General features: G+C 36.6%; 1 long non-coding RNA gene across 2 annotated transcripts; it reads left to right on the forward strand.

Moving 5' to 3' along the window:
• Positions 1-1,391: 1,391 nt before the first annotated feature.
• LOC131521715 (uncharacterized) lies at positions 1,392-8,165 on the forward strand. 2 transcript variants are annotated; one of them, XR_009266347.1, is made up of 6 exons: positions 1,392-1,722; positions 2,005-2,275; positions 2,888-2,972; positions 3,320-3,435; positions 4,431-4,515; positions 6,737-8,165. It is a non-coding gene; the product is annotated as an uncharacterized LOC131521715 (long non-coding RNA). The 2 variants fall into 2 exon arrangements; XR_009266346.1 differs by having other exon boundaries at positions 1,393-1,722; positions 3,320-3,424.
• Positions 8,166-25,745: the final 17,580 nt, after the last annotated feature.

Here is a 25,745-nt window from a genome sequence, read left to right on the forward strand (position 1 = left end):
TAGAGAGCAAGATAGGTAAGTCTTAAGATATTCGTGATTATTAAATGGAAATACAATCTTTAAAAAGACAAGAATCGTCTGTTTTAACTGTGAAAAAGTGGCACAGTGGTTGATTAATTGTTGTCTTTTCAAAGGGAGAGCGAGGACAGAGGTGTGAGGAGCTGCACGGTTGGATTGTTTGTTTGTGAAATAATGTATTTTAGAGTTTTCAGATATGTGTATACAAACGATACAAGTTGTTCCAAATAATGTTTGGCAGAAGCTTCACTTTAACTTTTTTTTTTTAAGATGCTTATGTTTTATAAAGTTGTAAATACACAAGTTATAATGGTCATGTTCAAATTATTCCAACGAAACCTTGTTTAAAGCATGCAGAATACAAGTTGTGAAGATTTTTTTTATACAAGAAATAAAGTTTTTCAGCAGCTTAAAATTTTTATATACTTGTTTTATAAAGTTGTAAATGTACAAGTTATAATAGCAATGTTTAAATTATTCCAAATAAACTTTGCTTAAAAGCATGAACTACTGGTTTCTGTTTATTAAATACCTTTAGCATTTTAGCATTTTTAAATGTATTGTTTGTATTTAGGGGTGTACTGTAAAATAAGGTAACCCAAACAGACAAATGTTAGCCCATGTTTATACTTGTTGTGGCCCATAAGAGACCTACATAAGACCTAGCTGGGTCCCATCACTAACCCATGTAGGCAGACTCATGTAGGCACCAAATGGGAGCTACCTGGTTAACCCGTATGGGCCCTATATGGAGCCCATCAAGGGCCCATCTTCAGCCCATCTGGGCTAACCCATGTTGGGCCACCATGGAAACTGAGGACAAAATTAGCTGGGTCCCAGTTGGGTAGCCCAGATGGGCCCCAGATATCGGCCCAGTTGCAACCCTTATGGGCCCCACATGGATGTGTTGGCTGGGTTATTGTGGCTGCGGTGTGTCACATGACAAGCACGACGCGTCGCCATGGAAACAATAAAGCCATACATTCTAAAAAAACTCACGCTGGGGGCTCAGCTAGAATATTTTAAACTCACGTGTGAAAGGGTTAAATCAGTATGGCTGAGATAGCATGCTGTTTATTGTTTTAATTAAGACCCCATCATTTAAATTGTTGACTATTTGATATTTAAGGCTTGTTGTCAAATTTAAGACATTTTAAGACTTTAAAATGCATGAATATTTCGCCAATCATTATATTCAAGTCTTTATAATCCAGACTTATCTAATATGGATGGATCTCTAATTGCTGTAATAGCAAGCTCTCCTGATATTTTAAGAACATAAAATTAAAAAAATAATAATAAAATAAGCATACTTCCTTACCTTTTGAAACTTAGAAGGGTTCGATTTGAGCAGATGATTTTACCATCACTGCCATCGTCAGAGCGCATTTCCCCAGTATACATTCAACATCTGACTCATATTCACGATCTCAATATATTCTCAAAACTACCCGGACAGCACGACGTCGGCCCAATATCGAAACGTCGGCCTCACTACCTGAAACATCTAATAAACATCGGCCAGGCGTAGGCCGATATAATTCGGTCAGTGCTCTGTTTTCCAGCTGATCAATCGTCGGCTCTGAGTCGGTTCACCACCCCAGGCCGATGCCGCGCTTTTCTGTTTGCGCGCGAGCCCAGTTATTCGTCTCTTAGCAACCCACAGAGAGAAGACACTCATCCCGGCGACATCTGTGCTTTCAGGTAAGATTTCACTTCAGCTAAATTACAAAAAAAAAAAAAAATACTACTTTGTTAATTCTGTGACACTTAAAAGGTACTAGTTAGGCACATTTGGTGTGCTACAGCACAGGTGAAGAGACTGTGGCTAATTTCCAACTAACGTAACTGTCACGCTAGCGATTTTTAAAATTAATGTTTACGCCTTAATGCGTTTCCAGCCGTTTCTCTGAGGGGAAATGTTAAAGCGGATTATTAAAGAGAAGTCCTAACTGCTTTTTCGCCGCGTTTTTCACTCTTTTACAGGCTGACAGAAAGAATCCGTCTCTATACGGTGAGCTATTGTTGCTGTTGCTTTTTGAACTACAAATTGAGTTTTAAGTTCATTATTGAATATTAATTGAACGAGACTGTAATTTATTAATGTAATATTTTAATCCTATATGTTTATTTGTGTAAATGCTGTGTACGCGTTGAGCTCTGCGCTAGCGGGGAGCAGAGTTGCCATGGAAACGGGGCGTTGACACAACTACTGGCGAACATCTCCGTCTCTCGCTGCGGTTTTCACTGATTTCAGGTAAGTACTGTATAGTCCCTAAACTTAATCACACAAATATCACATACAAACGTTCCTGACACGTTTCTTACTTGTTATTGACATGTTTAAATTAAATATTTATTTTATAGAAATGGTTTAGTGTCTTCGAAAAAGTCTGTTAGCATCTTAGCAGTTTTCAGGTAGGCTAACTCTAGATTGAGCTCGTGTTTATGAAACTCTGGGCTTTTAATCAAATATTCGAATAAAATAAAAATTGGACTGTGTCCTATGGTGTGACAGCAAAAATGTAGAGGGAAAAAAAACTACAAATAACTTGAGAAAAATGTATCTTCATTCTTAGTTACAAATAGCATGAGAGAGGTTTATCTTCAATGTTAGTTTATTTTAATTGTATTTTATTATAATTTTTTTTTTTTGCTGTCACACCATAGGACACATTGATATGTCAACTACCCATATGAGAGATTTTGATAGCTCTGTAAAGGTTTTGCTGGCGATTTGTCAATGGGTTGTTGGAAAAGGCTTTACTGAATCGATGACATCACTTACAAGGAGAGTGTAATCGACTGAAAACAAGTTTTTATATTTCATGGTAAACAAATATTAATAAAAATTGTTCTGTGATTTCAGGAGGACAGAAATAAACTCTACATAACAGAAGGGAATTTCCAAGATTTCAACATTTCTGAAGGGAGCTACTGACTTAGAAATACAGGTGAACTGAAGAAGCTGAAATATAGATCATGAAATATATTAATGTGCAATTTTCAGAATATATTTAGCCAATTTTAAGAAGGCCTTGACATCAAAACGTAAGTGACACTCAACCTAAAACTAAAAACATAGATTCTGTTATATTAAGATTATGTTGTTATTAGTAGTAGTAGTAGTAGTAGAATTTGTTGTGTGTATGTGTGTATATATATTTGTTAATAATTGTTATATATTATTCTTTCTTTTATTTGCATTTTACTGCTGCTCTAGCTCGTTTCCTTCTAATAAACCTGGAGTTGCAAACTAAATATTGTTGGCTCTGTGACAGATTGCTTGTTTCTTTCCTAGATTCTTCAGTGGTGATGGCCTGCTGCACCCAGCAGAGTTGGAGTGAACCTACTGTCAGACAGTGGTGTACCGTGGGGTTTCAGGCAGGGCCTTCAGCAAGCAACTGTAAACTACATGTACAAATTTTACACATCTCTGTTACAGCTAACGTAGCCATATGCGTAATGCACATATTATGCCGAACACAGGCTCTCAACAACAATGACTGCTGATCAACAATTTCAACAGTAGGCTAGATTAGGGTGGGTTAAATGCAGAGTAAATTTCCCTACATCATGGTCAGTAAAAGTAATCCGCCAATACACAAGTCACTATGCACATTCACGTCACTCTAAAATGACAACGTGCCCAAAGCAGCAAAACTGTACAAATGCTGGACATCCACACACCACACCACAGTATTATCAACGCACCATGTACACCTCCATAACAATGTGCATGATACAATACTCATCAAATAATAAAGCACTCACCTGTCAATTGTAAATAAAGTCCCTGGGTCTATCATTCCATGCCTCTTTACTTGGATTAAAAAGTAAACACGTCAACAAAATAACTTGTGCTCGGTGCTAGCTGTTAGCCACTCATAGCACTCATAGTTGCAATCTTTGAAATGGCGCATAAAAACTTTGCTGGCCTTTGTTAGCGAATTCAGTTTGGGTGTAGGTCTTTCTTTCTCAGTTATTCTCGTTTGTCTGCAAAAGAGCGCCTTGAAAAGGTGTTTTTAGTAGCTAGGCAACAAGATCTGGTGTAGGCGCCGATGACTGCAGCTGTCATTTTCTTTTCATTGAATTTCACTTTCGTATATTGGAAATCCCTGACTAAAAGGGCGGTATAATGCTGGGGGTAGCACTGGGCACGTCACTAGACCCAGAGGGCGGGCTGTCATTGAACTTCAAAATTTGATTGGCTGATGATTCTGTCACTAATGCTTGTAACAAATCAGATGTGACATCTTTCAACAAAAGGGTAGCACTATCTGACTTTTTTATGTAGGATATTCCAGTTCATCCTCAACTAAACTAATCATAGGCAATTTGTGGACATTACACAAATGAAAATGATACCTAAATAATCAATAAACATTATTCACACAATTTTATTTTTATAGAGCCAGCAGAGAAGGCCCTGCTTCCCCTGACAGCCCACCACTGCTGTCAGACGACATCTCCAAGATGCTATAAACCGCAGGGCTTGTAAGTAAAATCTCGCACATACACAACTGGTTTCATAAGTTTGAGTATGCTAAACTCAGGATGCCCATCCCAAGAGATTACACCAGCTCCAGACCGAATACAAACTCACTTGTGAAGACTTCAGATTATGCCAACGCTCACAAAGACTACAGATGACGGCAACTGTACATGGACACACAAAACATTGGACACACAAAACAAATATTATCCTTATATTGCCTATAAGGGTAAGTTTGACGATTTTCAACCCGCTATTGTATTATTCAGGGATGTGATTTTTCCGTATAAATACGGATTTCCGTATTTTCCGACCTCTGAGGAAGACCCATGTGATTCGCATAGATCCGAGTTTGTCTTTTTTTTTTGTGTTCTTTTTTTTTGGGGGGGGGCATTATGATTGAAATCGCGCAAATGGCCTTGAGCTATTACCTAAATAAACTGCGAAAAGATTGTTTTCTAAAACATCATTGATGGAATGGTCCTGAGAGTGCTGCACGAGCTCACCGTGCCACCTGCAGGACAGTTAAAAGCGTTCAAATGATTCAAAGTTCCAAACGTGAGTAGATTCAGCGCTGAAATGTGTTACTCGACCCGGTGACTTTCTATGAATGGCGGTGAGAATTTGAAATTGCTAGTGCTGTCATAAAATTCGCAACAGTTGTGATGTAATTATATAATAGGCTGTAGTCTGACGTGCTACATGTCTACTGTTACAGTACTGTTTTAAGTTTTGATTCACTGTTAGTGCTAGCTGGGCCGTGTGCGCTTAGTTTGAGCCACTTTAATTTGCATTTGGGAAGACAACATCCGTCATTAGAAACATTTATAAATCTGTTGTTGTTTACAAAGAGAAGTTTCAGTGTCACATGATCCTTCAGAAATCATTCTAATATGCTGATTTGCTGCTCAAGAAACATTTCTGATTATTGTCAATGTTAAAAACTGTTTCCACAAAAATATTAAGCAGCAAAACTATGATACCACTGAAACATTTGTATAAGATTAAAAAGGAGAAAAAAATCTATAATTTTATTCATCATCCATGAAAATGATAAAAAAAGTGAGTGAAGACATTTAAAATGATTTCCATTTAATAAATGCATTGACAAATTTAATTAATATATTTGATAAATACAAATAAATGCTGTTCATTAAAGGGGTAGTTCACCCAAAAATGAAAAAATGTTTATCTGCTTACCCCCAGGGCATCCAAGATGTAGGTGACTTTGTTTCTTCAGTAGAACACAATCTTAAAAAGAACATGCACAGACAAATCCAAATTAAACCCTGCGGCAATATTGTGAATAATATTTCACAATATTGCTGTTTTTTGTTTTGTTTTGTTTTTTACTTTATTTTTATCAAATAAATTCATCTTTGATGAGCAGAAGATATTTATTTCAAAATCATTAATAATTGTAATGTTTCCAAACTTTTGGCAGGTACTTTAATAATAATAACAATTCTATATACTTTACTATAATATATTATAGTACTTTATTATAATATATTATATTATATTGTTATCATGATTATTAAATGCTGCTTTTTATTTTTTACAGGACAACAGTATGTATTATTACAATATAAGATATATCTTTTAATATATTTGGAGAGATAATTTATTCCTGTGATGATAAAGCTGAATTTTGTGTCACATGATCCTTCAGAAATCATTCTAATTTTCTGATTCTAATCAGCTTTGAAAACAGCTGTGCTGCTTCATTTTTCCAGGATTCTTTGGTGAATAAAGTTTTAAAACAGTACAGCATTTGACATTGATAATAATCAGAAATGTTTCTTGAGCAGCAAATCAGCGTACCAGAATGATTTCTGAAGGATCATGTGACACTGGAGACTGGAGTAATGAATGTTCTGCTTTGATCACAGAAATAAATTACATTGCATAATATGCAGAAAACTGTTGTTAAATAGTTTTTACTTCATTTTGATCAAATAAATGCAGCCTTTATGAGCAGAAGAGACTTCTCTCAAAGACGTAAAAAAATCTTACTGACCCCAAACATTTAACAGTAGTGTAAATTACAAATATGTTGTTCCACCCACTTAAATTGTGGCATGTGTAGTCCATTAAAATACATGTTTTAGCCAAGTATTCACACAACACATCTGATAACCTTGCACTCCAGTTATATGTCTGAATAATATGAACAGCAGCTATGCTAAACTTTCTTCTTTTGATTTCCTGTTTCTATCTTAGGATGCCCATCCCGAGGTTACTAGAGATGAAGCCAGCTCCAGTTTGGATCCAAACTCACTTGTGAAGATGCCAACGCTCACAAAGACTACAGATGACGGCAACTGTACATGGACACACAAAACACTGGACACACAAAACAAATATTATCTGTAATATCTGTAAATGAACAATATTTACTCTTTCTCTGAGTTATATGGACCCTATTTGTCCCCTTTCATTTGTAAGCAGCACTCCGCAGGATGACGCAAAATGAAATGAGTTTTGACAAAATGACAAACACTTTTGCAGCATCTAAATGAAAAAATGCTGTTTTGCATCAGTTTTGCTGACAAATACACTGGGTATCTTGGAGAAAGAATAAACATTGTTCTTTTACATATGTTACCAACATTGTAACAATACAAAATGGACTGAAAATTGTTGAACTTACCCTTTAATAATGTTGAAGGATAATGTTTAACTGAACACAAAAATAGAGACTTTAGTAAGATTTTATCAGAAAATATTTTAGAATTTTTATCATGCTATTTAAAAATTTTAACTGCTTATTTATTGTTTGCCTGGTTTTTAATTGGTGTTTATGCAACTGTTGTATTATTGTAACTCAGTTTTTGCCATGAAGATAGCCTTCGATGCTGACAGCACAGAACACATGACTTGTTTTATGAACTACTGTCATATGGACATTATTTTGTTGCCAGAAGATGGTCTTCCCCAGTGAGTCTCAGTCACCTCTGGCTGATTAAAGGATGTTTTTAAATTGTAACCTTGAAATATGCATATTCTGTAAACCTACTTTGAAATGATAAGTATTGTGAAAAGTGTTATACTTATGCAATATTTAACCATGGTTTTACTATAGTAAAACTGTAGCAAGCATGATTATAGTAACCATGTGTTTTTTTTTTTTTGAAACCATGGTTTCGATGTCATATTCTATAGTAATATTGTAGTAATACTTCAGTAAAACTGGTAACTATGACTATAGTAACCATAGTTTTTGAAATCATGGTAAATGTTGTAACTTTGGTTGTACTGCAAATGCTGTAGTAACGGTTATTTTGTAGTTACTATGGTTTTACTGCAACAGTCATAGTTAAACCATGGTTACTGTAGTAAAACTATGGCAGATTTTATTTTTACTATGGTTTTACTACTTTAAATGCTATAGTAATGGTTATTTTTGTACTTACTATGGTTTTACTGCAACAGTCATAGTTAAACCATGGTAATTGTTGTAAAACTATGGTTGATTTTGAGTTTACTATGGTTTTACTGCAAATGCTGTGGTAAAATCATGGTTAATTTTCAAAAGACTACAAATAATCGTGAATTATCCGCTTTTGATCAAAACATCTGGTAAATGTAAATGTATTTGTATGTGTAACGTGTTAAATGAAAATAGTAATAAAGTTGCAGCTGTTCTTGAGAGTGGTGTGTATTGTTTCATTATAAACCAGCGGCGGCAGCTGCAGGTGGTCCGTAACGATGAGCAAAACGCCGGTGAACTGCGTCCACGCAGTTTAGCAAATGCTCCCTGAGCGACATCGTGCCGACGAAATTTTGTACGTCGGGTCGACGTCGGCCCGACGTATGTGTGCTGATAGGGTATCGTTTTCAGCATCTTCAAAAACAACATTTTGATCGCTATTCATCACATCCACCATCAAACGACAGTGACACTTATATTTCATTATGTTCAGTAATTGCTCTGCATTAAAGCCATTCAAGCCAGTTCAATTTTTTCAGATGATTATTTGTTTTATGCATGCGCTAATTATGAGTGAAAAATCACGTCTTCATTATGTTTTAAACAGTGCCACTTTGTGGAATAAAGGTGAATTGCACTTATTTATTATGCAGACACATAATTATTGTTGTTTAATGTTTAATCTTTCCTGCTGTTACAGAGCAGTCTGGCGGCATGACAAAGAACGTTGATCCTGATTGGTCCGCTTGCATGCATTCGATGTGCTGATTGGCGGATTCACAGATAGACCCTTAGAACCAAGTTAGAGTTCAACTTTGTAGATAGAACCTTTTTGTTTTCTAAATAAAAAGTCCTAAAATGTACAAAACTTAAAAAAAAAAAAAAAAACATCACATAATTTAAATAAATTGTCACAGAATAAGAATATGTGAATAACTCAATTTTGACAAAAATGTCAGATAGAACCTTATAATTCCAAGGGGATGACTTGTGCACATCGTTAAAAAGCTTCTCATTCTTTTGAACAAGTTGCAATTGCTTTGGTACATCCTTGCAATTGATTACAGTTTTTATTGATTGCTAAAACACTATAACCAGGCTTTTGAACTAAAATTTCAAAACTATAACGCCATTTTTCAAAAAGCACACCCATTTTGCTGAACTATAAACACTATTCCCCTGCTTTAACACATGAGTCAAATTTGGTAAAATGTTACTGCAGAACTCTACACACAAATCCCTAAATTTCTCAGTGCTTACACCATGTGGTCATTTAGAAAGCACTAGCATTCAATATTGTTCACTCAAATCTGCACAGTTTGAACTCAGTTAGCACACAATTACCCAAGTGGAAACACTAAGAGTCAAAATTTATCACACACCAATCAGAAACTTCGATGGATAAAGGGCCAAAGTGAGCTTACAGTTTTTTCTCAGTGGCTTTGGTGCATTTCTCGAATCAGAAATGAAATTCTCAAAAGTATTTGTTCAACCTCCACATCATCTAGTCACTTGTGCACATCATAAAAGGTTTCTCATTCTTTTGATCAAGTTATGATTGCTTAGGTTCATGCAACTGATTATGCACATTTGTCTGTGGTTTCCTACATTATCAGTTGCTATTGTCATGTTGCTCAAGATGTATTATATAGTTCTCTGTGCTATAGTCTTACCCTCAAAACCTCAAGTCATTAAAATGTTCATCGTATAAGTCATTACGGTAAATGCAAAATGGTTGATCTAGCTGTCATAAACTGTCAAGCATATTTTCTACACATTTCTATAGACTTTTTATAAATTGTTCAATGAATTGTTCAAGTGAATCTTGACTTTCACTAATGAAGAGAATATAAATCAACCAATGACAAACCAGTTCTCTGAAATAGCTCAAAGGTACATCTCATGAACCTTCAATTGGAAAGCATATATAGACAGAGGACAAAACAACAGTTACAAAATTCTGACAGTGGACTTTCAAATTTTTATTTTCACCCTTGTGCACATATTTATTTCACAATGATGTTGTAATGTTATTTTTTTTTTTTTTGGGGGTCAGACCACTAGTAAAAGTGTAACTGTGAATCATATCCAGTCTTTTTCAATCAATATCCCACATACAGTAAAGTGTACATTTGTACTTTTGAAATGGCATACATAAGAAGTGCGGCCTTCTGCATTTCAATACAGTAACTGTCATCCAAACTGTTGCCATACTTTACATCAGGTAATACTAACAGAGTGCAATGTTATATTGACAACATGACTAAGCATTTTGCCTATCTTGTTTGTGAACAATGACACAAGGACATAAGGCATGCAAGATGATTTTACCCCTGCTGCCTGGCCAAGGCCAGTATAGCCTGTGATGTTGAAGAGGTTCTTTGGCCTGTTCCAGACCAAAGACAGGATACTGGGGCAGAATAATTATTTTTGTTGTTGTTTTCTGTATTGTACTGTACTCTACAGTACATTCAAATTGAGGAATAAAACATTTGGGGAGTACCAGACTTATTACTGGTTTTTGTAGTATTGTTTTGAATTTATCTCATTAGTGTGTAAAACTGTGTTTTTGACTGTTTGTGTGTCATGTCATGTCATGTCGTGTCATGAGAGCAAAGTTCGGTTTTTCAGCAAGATTGAGTTGTTTTGAGTGGAGAGCTTCATTTTTACCTGAATATAGGAAGTTTGGGGAATTGAGTTAGAAGTTATGGATTCATGTTTACTGTTTTGAGAATACGAGGCATAGTTTCAAGAAATATGTTTAAGCAATCGAGAAAAACTGTAAAAGGAAGAATAAGGGTGTTGCAGAAAAGGATGCTGAAAGCATTAGAAAGCAGGGCTCTGAAGTGGTTCAAAGAAGGTTTTGACAGGAACAGAACCAGAAACAGAAACAAAATCTAATTTTATAGTTAAGAACAGAATCGAAAATTTGAAATGGGCATTAACCGGTTAATACAATTATTTTATCGATTGTTTTAATATTTGAAATTTGCTGTCAACCAATCATGAATTTAAGTAGTACGGCCTATGCGAATGTGATGCTGATGCATCCAATGAGTGAAATGCCCGCACTCAGCTGTGAGCTTGTCATAGGTAAGTCGCAATGGTAGTGTATTAGAGGAAGAGTTTATCTGAGGATAGTGTAAGATGAATTTAACAGATCACACGCACCTGCAGCACTTCTGTGAACGGAGAAATCAGAATAAAACTATAGGCTTACATAAAAGGAATAGCCTATATTGGCCTATGCACAAAATATATTTCACTTAAATCTTTGACAGATTAACAAAACGGAAAAAAAATAAGTGCTGAGTTTCGGTTCATTGTGACATGATCCAAAGTTCACAGAAAGGAAAACGAGACAGCAGAAAGTGGTTTTCTTTATTTTGCAAAACCTTATATAACCAACCAGCGTTGGTGGGCTATTGCCATATCACACGCGCCGGCGCCCCACACGCAGACAGACACAACATATTTTGCGACATTGCAGCCTGTTCATTATCAATATAAAATACAGTTAAAGAAACATATAAAAAGTTACACTGCTCCGTTGTACAATCAGTGACCATGTGCTGATATTGTCGATGCGAGTGAAGTACAAAGCCTAGGCTATTACATAATAATATTTTAGCATCCAGATATGTTGCGGATATTGAAACATTTGGATTTGTGCCGAATAAGAGAGGTAGGCATCAGTTTCACCTTAAATTAATTTGTTTTCGAATTGACATTTTTTAGCCTATAGCCTTAACTTTAGAGGATTTGTTGTGGAGAGAAGGAAACTAATAACCGTATATATACATCTATGGAGTTTATAATGTTTGTAAACATTTTGCTTTACCGGCATTTTAGCACATTATTTCTGAATGTAGCCTAATAATAAAATGTGACGTGAGCCTACGTGACTTATTCTTTTTTTTCCTCTCAAAACGCAATTTTATTGGAGTGGCATTTTTTTAACAATGCAGCAAACATTTTTAAATATCTTAATAATAATAATAATAATAATTTAATGTCTTTAAAGTGTTAACAGATTTTTTATTTTGTTTAGTAGCCTACATTAGGCGAAAATCTAGAAAAGATTATGCTGTACGGCTGTGACTAAGCACAGCGGGTTAAGATACCAGATCTCTTCCTGTTTTTATTTTCATTTTTTGAGGAAAGAAAACGCTGTACTTTATTATTATTATTATTATTATTATTATTATTATTATTATAGGCAAATAAAAAGTTTACAAATAAAGTTATTAACCAGTATTTTTTCTAGCCAAACCGGTTTCGGAACTATAATAATACAGAGGAACGCAGGAACAGAAACGTTAAAATATTGATTCTGCTCGGAGTGAACCGATTGATTTTTTTTATTTTCAAGCCCTGTTAGAAAGTTGCTTTCTGTTTCCTTTATTATCCATTGAACTATTTATGTATGGATGAATGCATTTATTTATTTTATTTACTTCTTTACTCATTTACTTATCTACCTAGCTACTTCCTTATTTTAATTATTTAGATTGTGTCTATTTCAGTTTTCATATTGGGTCCCAGCAAGTTTCAAGTTTCAAGTTTACTGAGGTTGACATTAAGTTGCTTTCTGTTACCTTTATTATCCTAGACTATAATTATTATGAAACTTCCTATTACAGTACAGGTGCATGTAGCTCAAAAAGCAAGCAAACAAGAGTGATTGAAACGATTGCAAACTTTTTGAAAGACCAGCAATTGTTCTGCACACTTACCTAAACACTCTGTGGGGGTGCCCATAGTAACTGGGGTCCTATTTCAGCCGCAGCGTGAAGCCACTGAGTTCCTCAGCTGTAAAATGAAAGCAGTGAAGCACAGTGAGAAAATGTATTAGCCTCGCTGTGATAAGGAGAGCCCTTAGCGAGCAGCGCACGCCTTCAGTGGGTAAAATAACCACTGGACAAATTGTTTTTGCTACATTAAGTACCTGTTACTTTATTTCACAGATGAAAAAAATAAATAAATAAAAAAATAAAATAAAATAAATAAATAATGCAGGCTCTGGGGTTTGGAACCAGCATACCATAGATGATTGCAAGAATGTAGATTTCTATAAATATCCATGAAGTCTTTATGTGGAAAGTGATTTTCTTGAGAACTTTTGAGCTCAAAGAAAATCAGGCAATTGACTAATACAATATACAATGATAAATGACAAAGTGCCCAGTAGGCAGTCAATAGGCTACTGAGGGAAATCACGCTGAATATCTGTTAATAAAAATAATATAAAAAGGAGGGAATATTTTCACTAAGCGGGTGGAGCTGAGATTTTTTCAATTAATGACTGTGCCACCACAGCAGAGCTGCACAAATTAAATGAGTGTGTTAGATCTGCAGTGATTTATACATTTGGACTGATCTAACAGGCTGGCGGAACAGCTATGACACCATGACAAGCCAACAATAGATATGAAAAATGAGCTAATGCCACAGTGCTAAATCAGAGATTTTCAAAGGCCAACATAGCATAACTGAGAAAAATCCACAAGTACTTAAAAGTATAAGACAACGCAATATAAAATGCCCTCAATATTTGACTTATCACAGGGGGACATATTGTTGAAAGATTGAAGTGAACAATGTAGTACTCTCCACCTAAACCAGACCTCTGAAAAAATGTCTTTGGATGACCATGAGGTTTTTATGTATTTATGGAGACAAGCTTGTAGTATGTATTTACTTTACACAGAATTGCTTATCAAGGATTAGTACAGAGACATGAAGATCCCCCTATATTTCTCTTACTTAAGCTCTGATAAAAAACAGTTTTCTTTTTTTTCTTTTTTTTTTTTTGCACTCAGCAGATTTAGAGGAACCAATTACTGCTCTGCTGATGGGAGTGCAGCCCTCAGGTCCCACCAACAAATGACAAAGTGTGTTAAAACAGTTTTTATGTATTAGAGGGGTTTCAATTTCAGTTTTTCATCAAATCCCATCTATCCTTTTAGCCTGTGGTTTCAGCAGAAAAAAATGGTCTACTGATTTGTGGAAAAGAGACCAAAATTACAGAATATAAAAGGCCCATCTTCACAGAACATTAGGTCATGATTAGATCTATCTACAGTGGAGGTTAAGTTGGTTGTTGTTGTTGATTGAGCCGTATTTTAACCAGACACATCTTTGCTCAGTCTTCCTGTACAGCCACAAAACACAGAGGATGGAGAAACCAGAAATACTTATTCAATCAATGCATAAGGAAATCTCTGTAAAATGTAGAGACATTTCTTTTGACAAAATAAGCTATGTTTTAATATAGTTAATATAGTTATGTAGTTTTTAATATATTTAATCTTGAAAAGTGCTGATCTAAACTGCATATATAATATAAACTGCGTATAAAATATAAACTTTTTCTCATAGTCCCCCAATAATAATTACAATGTCCTCTTGATACATAATGTCTTTTTTTTTTCTTTAACAGATTTTCAGTCCTAAAAACACATAAGCTATGAAAAAGAGAAAAGGAAAGGTGGGGGAGAGGGAGAGGGCAGAGGAGAACGGAAGGAGACAGGCAAAGGAACACAAGACCAAACCTGACAGTGAGCTATAAGCACTTGAGCTGCAGAGAGAAGCAGTCAGGCAGCCAGTGGCTGCTGATTGAATGATCCCATTTCTGGGCTTTTTGTCAGACAACCAGCAGCAGTGTATGAAGATTGATACAGAAGTGCTTGACTCGCTTTGCTGGATCATCAAATGGATTGATATCACTCTCCCTCTCTGGATGAAGACAAAGTAACAGTTATGATACTCAATACTAGAGCTTGTCAGAAGCAGAAAACTGTCTGGTGTCGCTGGTTATGGGAGCATTTCAGAAACTGTCATGTGAATTTATTAGGCAGATGCAGGGCTATCTGATGCAGAAAGCCAGAATTCACAGATAAATCTTAAGGGCAGATTTAATTGCAGGCCCAGGCTGGAGAATATCACAGTTTACAGCTTTATCATGATCAACACGTACACACAGTCTGACACAAAACAATGTATTTATACACACACACACATACATACATACATACACATATACAGTGGGTACAGAAAGTATTCAGACCCCCTTAAATTTTTCACTCTTTGTTATATTGCAGCCATTTGCTAAAATCATTTGTTCATTTTTTTTTCCTCATTAATGTACACACAGCACCCCATATTGACAGAAAAACACAGAATTGTTGACATTTTTGCAGACTTATTAAAAAAGAAAAACTGAAATATCACATGGTCCTAAGTATTCAGACCCTTTGCACAGTATTTAGTAGAAGCACCCTTTTGATCTAATATAGCCATGAGTCTTTTTGGGAAAGATGCAACAAGTTTTTCACACCTGGATTTGGGGATCCTTTGCCATTCCTTCTTGCAGATCCTCTTCAATTCTGTCAGGTTGGATGGTAAACGTTGGTGGACAGCCATTTTTAGGTCTCTCCAGAGATGCTCAATTGGGTTTAAGTCAGGGCTCTGGCTGGGCCATTCAAGAACAGTCACTGAGTTGTTGTGAAGCCACTCCTTCGTTATTTTAGCTGTGTGCTTAGGGTCATTGTCTTGTTGGAAGGTAAACCTTCAGCCCAGTCTGAGGTCCTGAGCACTTTGGAGAAGGTTTTCGTCCAGGATATCCCTGTACTTGGCCACATTCATCTTTCCCTCGATTGCAACCAGTCATCCTGTCCCTGTAGCTGAAAAACACCCCCACAGCATGATGCTGCCACCACCATGCTTCACTGTTGGGACTGTATTGGACAGGTGATGAGCAGTGCCTGGTTTTCTCTACACATACCGCTTAGAATTAAGGCCAAAAAGTTCTATCTTGGTCTCATCAGACCAGAGAATCTTATTCAGGTGTTTTTTAGCAAACTCCATTCGGGCTTTTATGTGTCTTGCACTGAGGAGAGGCTTCCGTCGGGCCACTCTGCCATAAAGACTTTCTACAACTTTCTCCCATCTCCCGACTGCATCTCTGGAGCTCAGCCACAGTGATCTTTGGGTTCTTCTTTACCTCTCTCACCAAGGCTCTTCTCCCCCGATAGCTCAGTTTGGCAGGACGGCCAGCTCTAGGAAGGGTTCTGGTCTTCCCAAATGTCTTCCATTTAAGGATTATGGAGGCCACTGTGCTCTTAGGAACCTTAAGTGCAGCAGAATTTTTTTTGTAACCTTGGCCAGATCTGTGCCTTGCCACAATTCTGTCTCTGAGCTCTTCAGGCAGTTCCTTTGACCTCATGATTCTCATTTGCTCTGACATGCACTGTGAGCTGTAAGGTCTTATATAGGTGTGTGGCTTTCCTAATCAAGTCCAATCAGTATAATCAAACACAGCTGGACTCAAATCAAGGTGTAGAACCATCTCAAGGATGATCAGAAGAAATGGATAGCACCTGAGTTAAATATATGAGTGTCACAGCAAAGGGTCTGAATACTTAGGACCATATGATATTTCAGTTTTTCTTTTTTAATAAATCTGCAAAAATGTCAACAATTCTGTGTATTTCTGTCAATATGGGATGCTGTGTGTACATTAATGAGGAAAAAATTAACTTAAATGATTTTAGCAAATGGCTGAAATATAACAAAGAGTGAAAAATTTAAGGGGGTCTGAATACTTTACGTACCCATTATATATATATATATATATATATATATATATATATACACAGGGCTGGAAATGGGGGGGCACGGGGGGACGGAGTCCGGGGAGTGAATTTCGAGGGGGGACGGCGTTTCATTTCAAACTGGTTAGGTTTATTTGGAAATTAAAGTGATTTCTATATTTTATCCATTCAAAATACAACGAAAGTGATCCCAGTTCTGCATATAAACGGAGCGCTGTGTTTATGGTTCTCTGCGCAATGCCGTCTTTTGCCATTTAATACCTGCAGACTGCAGCCAATAGAAATGCTTCTCTACCGCCGCGCGTCACAGCACAGACCATGAAGGCAGACTGCAGTTGGTGTCATTCATTATAACGAACAAAGTGTAGAGACGATGTAAATAATATTTATACTGTATATTATTTATTTATGTAAATAATATACAGACTACAAGCCCCCGCCACAGGCCTGTGATGATGACACATCCCTCCCAGATACACTCAACCTTTTTTATTCACGGTTTGAAATGCAGAATGACACACCTGCACAAAAACTGCCCACACCTCCCAACGACCAGGCGCTCTGTCTGTCTCCAGCCGACGTAAGGAAGACCCTATCTAGGATCAATCCACGCAAGGCTGCGGGTCCCGACAACATACCTGGCCGTGTACTGAAAGACTGTGCTGTACAGCTGACAGATGTCCTAACAGATATCTTCAACACCTTGCTGAGCCAGGCAGTCGTCCCCACATGTCTCAAATCCACAACAATCATACCGGGACCAAAGAAATCACCTGTGACCTGTCTAAATGATTACCGTCCCATAGCACTGACTCCAATCATAATGAAGTGCTTTGAGAGGTTAGTCATGCAGAACATCAAAACCAGCCTCCCCAACACACTCGACCCGCTCCAGTTTGCATACCGTCCAAACCTCTCTACGGACGATGCAATTTCCTCCACCCTCCAGCTGGCTCTTACCCACCTAGAAAACAAAGACTCTTACGTTAGAATGCTGTTCATTGACTTCAGCTCAGCATTATTCAGCTCAGCACACAATAATCCCACAACAGCTCATAAATAAACTAAACCTGCTGGGCCTTAACAACTCCCTCTGTAATTGGATTCTGGACTTCCTAACCGGAAGACCTCAGTCAGTCCGTGTCGGCCACAACACCTCGAGCACTACCACACTGAGCACAGGTGCCCCACAAGGCAGAAAAAGAGCAAGTCTCCCTCCACCCATCCTCACCACTTTCTACAGGGGCACCATTGAGAGTGTGCTGACCAGCTGCATCACTGTCTGGTACGGGAACTGTACCGCAGCAGACCGCAAGACCCTCCAGCGGACAGTGAACACAGCTGCAAGGATCATCGGTGCCCCTCTCCCCTCCATCCTGGACATTTTCCTTACACGATGCTCCAGCAAAGCCAACAGTATCGTGAAGGACTCCTCACACCCCTCCCACAGTCTCTTCCAGCTCCTACCATCAGGAAGACGGTAGCGCAGCATCAGAGCCCGCTCTGCCAGACTGCTCAACAGCTTTTTCCCCCAGGCTGTGAGAGCCCTGAACTCAAATCACCCCGCCCCTCTCTGAACCCCCATACAAACCCCCTACCTCCTGAAACATGGCCCATCTGAAACTTATGGAACTTTTTTGTGCAATCGAAGTGTGCTACACGCAGGTGAGTGGGCCTGTACAAACCACCTGTAGTAGCACACTCTCCTCACTCTCCTCCTCTATGTGCACTAGTCACTTTTCACACACACTGCTGTGGGTACACAAATCCCACAAAAAGACTCAGCAATATACATATGTTTACATGCTCATGCACTACAAATCATCCTGCACTGTTCCCCAGCCAGCTGCTGACTCACAATGTTCTCTTCGCACATGTACAGTATTTATCTGAAGCACTTGTATAGTTTGTATTTTTTAGTTTATGTATAGGTAAAAAATTATTTTATATATAGCATATTTATAGTCAAATCTATCAGTAGGATAGTTGTGTATAGGTTTATACTGTTTTTACTTCATTGCTGTATGCCTGTATTTATTTAGCACCGTGGTCCTGTGAGGCACGACATTTCGTTCCACTGTATGCCCCGCATGTAGCGGAATGACAATAAAGCTCAACTTGACTTGACTTGACTTGACTTGAATATATTAAGTGTGCCGTGTAGAGAGCTTTTTACATTAAAATGGAAGTTTGTGAGATAGCGATGTACGGAGGGTAACAGTTTTTTTAATGATTATAAAGAGTTTGCAAATATGAAATTGAATTTATACAACAGTTTATACACTTTTGATTTTATACAAAATTTTATATTAAGTGACTTACATTTTAGGAACACTGTCTATTTTCAATCAACTAAAAACCAAATCAAAAATCTTGGGGTGTTTCTGGAGACAGACCTTAGTTTTAGTAGTCATGTCAAAGCAGTAACTAAATCAGCATACTATCATCTCAAAAACATTGCAAGAATTAGATGTTTTGTTTCCAGTCAAGACTTGGAGAAACTGGTTCATGCCTTTATCACCAGCAGGGTGGATTATTGTAATGGTCTCCTCACCGGCCTTCCAAAGAAGACCATTAGACAGCTGCAGCTCATCCAGAACGCTGCTGCCAGGATTCTGACTAGAACCAGAAAATTTGAGCATATCACACCAGTCCTCAGGTCCTTACACTGGCTTCCAGTTACATTTAGGATTAATTTTAAAGTACTTTTACTCGTTTATAAATCTCTAAATGGCCTAGGACCTAAATACATTGGAGATATGCTCACTGAATATAAACCTAACAGACCACTCAGATCATTAGGATCGAGCCAGTTAGAAATACCAAGGGTTCACACAAAACAAGGGGAGTCTGCTTTTAGCTATTATGCCGCCCGCAGTTGGAACCAGCTTCCAGAAGAGATCAGATGTGCTAAAACATTAGCCACTTTTAAATCCAGACTCAAAACTCATCTGTTTAGCTGTGCATTTGTTGAATGAGCACTGTGCTACGTCCGAACTGATCGCACTATGTATAATCACTTTCTATTCTTAAATGTTTTAAATTATTTTAAAATCAATTTTTAAATCACTTTGTTTTTATTGTTGTGATTATTATTATTTTTAATTTCTTCTTCTTATTATTTTTAATGACTATTTCACTTCCTTTTATGTAAAGCACTTTGAATTACCACTGTGTATGAAATGTGCTATATAAATAAACTTGCCTTGCCTTGCCTATTTTGCTCTATTTCGTCAACAAAAATATAGTTAAAAAACAAAGTCACAGCTGAGCCTCTGCGCAAGTCTTTGACACAGCGCTGTTTCGTTTATGAATTAATCTTTGCTTTTGAACAAATCTAGTGAGTCAATGATTCAATGACCCATTCATAAAGAGAGTAATTTGCTTCCTTAACTAAATTAATCAGCCGTTTGAATGAATCGATTGAATGAATGATTCAGTGACAAAGACAGTGACTTGATGCCACCTACTGGCAGTTTCATTTTTACAGTTTTTTACGATTGTTTTCACACTAAAATAAAAATTTCCACGCAATTTGCTAAATTCTACTCCAATGAGCAAAACACCTCCACAGATTTGCACAACATTACACACAATGTCTGCTTCACCCTTTTTGCAAAACATTTCACACAGTGATTTGTAAAACTCTACACACATTTTCACACCTTAGACACAGATACGGATTGTGAGGTTACTTCCTTGTCATTACAAAGCACTGGATTGCCAATGACCACACTAATGAACGAATTGGATAATCACAACCACCAGGTGTGGAAGCACACATGTGCTAATTTGAAAACGCAGCACTCAGTTGTGCTATAAAAGGCAGCAGGTGAGTTCACCTGTCTTCAACAAAAATGGAAGGAGTTAGAAGAAGAAGAGTGAGAATGAGAGGGGGAGCTCAAAGAGGAGATGAAGGCGGTAGATGAAGAGGAGAAGAAGTGGGTAGAGGAAGAGGAGAAGAAGTGGGTAGAGGAAGAGGAGAAGGAGATAGAGGAAGAGGCCTTGGTAGAAGAAGAGAAGGAGGTAGAGGAAGAGGAGAAGGAGATAGAGGAAGAGAAGGAAATAGAGGAAGAGGTAGAGAAGGACTTGAAGGGTTGATAGAACCTGAACAAAGAAGACGAGGACCAAATTTGACTCGAGAAATCCGTGCAACACTTATTGACCATGTTATCAACCATGGACTGACACTGATGGAAGCTGGACAAAGAGTTCAACCAAATCTCAGCAGAAATACTGTTGCGTCAGTAATTCGGACATTTCATCGAGAAAACAGGTAAGCTAACCACACAGTATATTGAAACTGAAGCTTGCTGTACTTGTCATCAATAATGTTTACTGTGACATTTGACAGTAGGCTGCATATGTATTTTATATATATATATATAATTTTTTTTTTTTACATAGGATTGAGGGTAGAGGACACCAAGGTGGAAGGGGCCCTATGTTCACTCGTGCACAAGAGGCTGCCATTGTGAACATGGTTTTGGCCAATAATTGTATCAGGCTGTGAGAAATCCAAGCCAATATCATCAATGATGACAATATTTTCAGTAACATTCAACGAGTCTCTCTGTCAACATTAGGTCGAATCCTAAAGAAAAATCAAATATACATGAAGCAACTGTATCGGGTACCATTTGACAGAAATTCAGAGAGAGTGAAACATCTGCGCAATGAGTATGTGGAGGTATGTATTGTTCATCTTACTATGGTGTGGTATTGTGCACTGCTCATAATGTTCTGTCACAAAAAAAATACTGTCCAATAGATATTGAATAGCATCTTATTGTCTTTAATGTGTTTCAGAGAGTCTTGCAAATGGATGCAGCAGAAATTCAACATGAATTTATATATGTGGATGAGGCTGGATTTAACCTTGCGAAAACAAGAAGAAGAGAGAGAAATGTAATTGGACACAGGGCAATCACCAATGTGCCAGGGCAGCGAGGGGGTAACATCACCATTTGCGCTGCTATCACACAAAATGGGGTCCTCCACCACTATGCAAATCTGGGACCCTATAATGCAAATCTAATTCTTGCATTTCTTGACCGATTGCATGAGATTGTCACAGCATTACACCAAGTGGACCATATGCGGTACATTGTCGTTTGGGACAATGTCTCATTCCATCTGAATCCTATAGAAGAGTTTTTTTCAGCGTGGCGGTGGAAGGTATACGACCTGCGGCCCTATGACCGTTTGCCCCTCATTCAGGCCATGGAGCAGGCCTGTGATCTTATTGAAGCAGCTTCTGTGCAGGGGTGGATTCGTCACACAAGGCGATTCTTCCAACGGTGCCTTGCCAATGAAGACATAGCCTGTGATGTGGATGAAATCTTATGGCCTGATCCAGCCAGACGGAGAGATGAATAGTTACAGTATTCTTGTTGCTTTTACAGTAGTTTTCTGTAATTTCTGTTTACTTTACTTTTCTTCAGAGTCAAAGTGTATGTACTGTAATTCATGCAGTAATTTTTATTTGTCTACAGATTTTATGTTTCATTGATTTCATTGTTGTTTGATTACTGTAACTGATTATGGTAAGAAATATTGTAAGTATTCAGTCAGCAGCATCAGTGTTGTGCAGTGCTTTGTAAGTTTTATAGGCCTATTTGTGTACATTCTCCCTATATCTCAAACTAATCATGAAGAATGTTGTGGGTTTGTCACAATATTTTTCCCATCTAAATGATCCCTTACATAACAATGTCTGGCCAAAAATCTAGCACATGCTATTTCCTAAAATTCTTTTTTTACAAATGTGTTTTTTATTTATCACAGCAGTGTGAAACTGGCTGCAATAGTGTCTGATCATTGAGGACTGTGTTGGTTAAATAAAAACTAATAGCATTTTCACAAATATGTGTATATGTTTTGACTGAAGTGTGTCATTTTGCAAACAATCTTGGAATTATGCAAACTGAGTGTGGTGTTTGGATAATTGTGCTTATATTTGGAAAAAAAGAACCCGGTTTTTAAAATTGCGTGTAAACAATTGAAAAAAACTGTAAAGTATAAATTGAGTCATTTAATTTATTGAAATGTATATATTTAAAACATTAATCTCATAACATTGTTATTATGAGATGCATTAATGCCACCTCTGAGTCTTGTCAAAAATTTCTTAAATTCTGCAAATATTCCTTAATGCCACATTTGTGCTCTTCTGTGCCATGCAAAGATGAATTGTTGATGCTGATTTCATTTGACTGGAAACTTATTCTTCCTGATTGTTATTGTTATATCTTATTATTTAAATTTATTGTGTAGTTAAAATTTTTTGATAAAAGTTTATACATCTAAATTTTTTGGCACAAAAGATGACATACATTTAATAAAAGGTAGAAAAATGGCATTACAAAGGTTTAAAAAAAAAAAAAAAAAAACACTTCAAGGAGTCAAATAACAATAGGAAGGTTAATTTCTGGGTCATTCCTGGCATTCGGTAATATTTCAGTCCCCCAGAGTTTCTAAATTTACCAAAGTTTACCAAAATTGTTAGAAGCTTTTCACAAAACTTTGGGATGCCCATTATAATTAATAAAAATAATTATTGCATTTTTATATTTTTAGCATAAAATAATGTCTTATACAGTATATATCTTGAACCAAGCATTTTGTAATGTCCCTGAGCAACAAAATGTGCATAGTGTCTGTGATTTTTGGCAACAATGTAAGCATTTACTTGTGTTCCTTTCTTATAAAAAATATTTTTCTAAAAAAATGCTAAATATTTGATGAAAAAAACAGACTGTAAAGTTCAGTCTCTCAGTCTGAACTCAACCCTGTCACACTAACCATTCTTCGCCCATAATAATTTAGTCTCCACTCATATGTGACTTCATCCAGGTCTCTTTAATAGTGGTGCAGAAAATGGTTAGTGGTATCATACTTTTTATCCATATTTTTGAGGCATGTTATGGTCAGGAAGGGTACTGTCAAGCTTAAAAACTCAACCCCGTCATATAAAATTAAGATGAAAAATTATTACTTTTACAACATTTTATTTTCATACGCAAGTATATACAATGTGTTTATTTTATTGCTGCCATATATGGTCTACTCTCCTATGCTACATGAGCAGCAGTGGCCACAACCCTGTCACACTCAACCCCATCACAAATATATGTATTTCTCATTGTTACAGGGTTGAGTTATTTGCTTCATTTATTAATAATTTTAATGAAAAAAATATAAAATAGTTATGGTTTCAGTAAATATATATACTCCAAAATCATGACAACTCATATTTTTGTTTTAAATAGAATGTTTGACATAATATGTCCACTTAAACATGGACAAGCATCATACATCAGAAATTGTGCCCACATTTGCAGCAGAAAGACAATGTTGGCCATGCAGATATGTAGACCCAGAAACAAGGGGACAATATGAGAGAGAAACAAAACTAAAAATTTAATTTAAGGCAATGTATCCCTTCAAATGTGTTACAGTCTTCAACCCCATCAGAAAAATATAGGGAAGACAATTAAGAACAAAAGTATTTCTTGCTGATTACCATCTGACATGTTAAGGGCTAAAACAATAAAATTGTGGTTTTAGTTAAAATTTTAAATTAAAAATATTTTTTACAAAAATAAAGAGACTGTAGACAAACAATTTGTGTATTTTTAGCTTCAGTCCTATAAAAATGTGAAAATGATGATAAATGTTACATTTGATATCATTACATTTTTATCAGGGACACAAGAGCAGTAGGTAGATTTTTGTTTTATAACGATTTCTGTGTAAAATCCTTTTTAAACCAATCCCATTTTGTCAGTTACGGGGTTGAGAAAAAAAAAAAAAAGCTAGTGCTCCTGAAAAGAAATGTAAGCATAGAGTCCTCAAGAATGAAATATTAAAAATTAACTGCAAACGTTTTTGCAACGTAATATGTGCAAATTCACACACAACGTATCTTTAATTTGGCCAGAATTGCAGGCTTTTGCAGGTCTAAATATACAAGAAAGTTTAGAGAAAATATTAAATACGTTGTTAATAAATGTTATTCTAGATTATAAAGTGTCTTATAATTAAATACATCCGAAAGGTCATCTAAAATTACTATTATTAAAAAAAAAAAAAAAAGAGTTTCTGCCAAAATTAGTATTGTATCTGGTTGGTATTGAAATGTCCATTTTTACACAAAATGCGATATCTGCCGTGTTATTCTGTCATGTTTTCTCCCTTTTTTCCAAACCGCGACAAACGCCAGTCTCCCTTCTCTGCAGAATGCGATAAATCTGCTCAACCAATCACAGCACACCATTCCATGCACTGTAAACAGTACTGGTAATGGTGGCGCTTTGAATGAATACACCCGGCATCCTAGTTTTCCTCATCTACTTTGTACTTTGTGATCAACAAACAAACACAAATTAGGGCTGCACGATAAATCGCATGTGATTGTCATGCGCATCTCATCAGTAAAGCCGGTTCTGTGATCTCCATCACGTGCTTTCAATTCTGGCATTTAATACACAGAGCCGTATATCACAGACAAGCTACGCAATATTGTGTTCATAATCGCAGATGAATCGCATTCGATTGTGAAAGTGATATTGCATAGCTTGTCAGTGTATGTATTTTTATTAATGCCATTAATGTTTTTGTACAGCGTATAGCACTAGTCAACTAAATGAATATAACATGGCAAAGATCAATGCACGTTTGGAAGTTGAATGTAAGGGAAATGTCCTGAAGAAGGCTTTGTGCCAAAACACGTAGATCTACTTTTAACTATTTGTAATGATTTAAGCCCAGCACATTAAAGGCTTTTTATCTTACCCTGTGAGTGCCTTGGAAGTATTTTGTCTACATAATTTGATCTTTACTATACCCAATGAGCACCAGGGGCTTTATAAAGACACCCGTGTAGCACTCTCTGCTTCTGTTTCCTGAAGGGAAATGTCATTTTGGAATTTCTGTGGTCTAATGTGATATTGTTGTTCATGTTCTTGTTCATGATGAAATTTTCTTTTATTGTTGCAATTAATTTAAAGCATTAGCAAGATGACCTGTTGAATTAATTTTGAGGGTGATGACTGATTGAATGTAGGCTATTTTTAGTCCAGTGCCTGTATATAAGATTAGTATTGACCGAGGCTGTCATATGTGGATCAACTTACTTTGTTGTGTATTTTCAACAGTTTCAATATGAAAAATAACTTTTATA

The sequence above is a fragment of the Onychostoma macrolepis genome, chromosome 16 (assembly GCF_012432095.1).
Source record: "Onychostoma macrolepis isolate SWU-2019 chromosome 16, ASM1243209v1, whole genome shotgun sequence".
NCBI classification, from domain to species: Eukaryota; Metazoa; Chordata; class Actinopteri; order Cypriniformes; family Cyprinidae; genus Onychostoma; species Onychostoma macrolepis.